A 1,110-nucleotide genomic window follows, 5' to 3' on the forward strand; every position below is an offset into this window, starting at 1 on the left:
CATTTCCAGGTGGGGACAGCTAAAGTTACTTCAGTTTTCTTGGCAGTATTGGCTTCAGCCACAAACACACCTCATTATCTATCAAAGCTTGTGTAGCCATTCTGTATAACCAAACAAGTCACATGCTTGCTAATACATGTTATTATAAGGATGTCTGAGATGCTCATTAATCTGGCCAAGATGAGGATAACCCACCTCTTATTGCCAGAGCATTTCCTGAAAAGCTGAAGGCTGGTTGTAGATTTATAAATACACGTAGAGCTATAATGGCTGAGCTGTAGTAAATGTCTCAAGACATTTTGAATTGGAGAAAAAGAGATTATACTCTCATAGAAATTCAAAATGAAAATGAACATTTCTCACTGAAAAGCATTCCTGTTTCTATGCAAGTCACTTTTACCCCACCGATAATCTCAAGGAACTAGACTTAGAACCAACAGAAAAAAAAATAAATCCTTTTTAAGAGACTAAGTATGCAAAGAACTCAAGGATGGTGACATTTGAGAGATTGTTGAAATGTTACCCTGTTACGAAGCCATTTAAAGACTAGGGAGAGCAATGGATCACATGTGGCTGTTTCAAATAAACTTAATGATGGGAATTGGGATGGCAGCCCACTAGCCTGCAATTAAAAATTCAAGCAGCAATTTATTATAGCTTGCAATAAATAAATTAAGTTTTGTGAATTGCAACAGGTTTAAAAATTTTGGTCACACACAGGACTGGAAAACGAGCTGAATGAGATGCACATTTGCAGGGGGCACATCATCACAAGGCATCTCAAATCCACGGGGACTGTCCCCATCACTTTGTCATCTCTGCCTGGCAATATCCCAAGCGCTTCATTCCCAGTGCCTGCTGGTTTGCACCCTTGATGGTTTGCTTTCTCCGTTACATTTATAATCAAGGCGAGCCTGACATGGGGCTTTCAAACCACTGAGGTAATTGGCTCTATCAGTGACGAAGATCCACCTTCTCTGCCAGTATTACCCCTGGTAATTTTTTTTAGACTTCACTCCTCCCTTTCCTGGCCGCCCAGCACCTGACTGGGACGCCTCCAGGCAGCCCGGGCCTTGTCACCCCCACAGCACAGCAGCCACGCGAAGCTGA

Source organism: Mesitornis unicolor, unplaced genomic scaffold (genome assembly GCF_000695765.1).
Source record: "Mesitornis unicolor isolate BGI_N332 unplaced genomic scaffold, ASM69576v1 scaffold8661, whole genome shotgun sequence".
In the NCBI taxonomy this organism is placed as follows: domain Eukaryota; kingdom Metazoa; phylum Chordata; class Aves; order Mesitornithiformes; family Mesitornithidae; genus Mesitornis; species Mesitornis unicolor.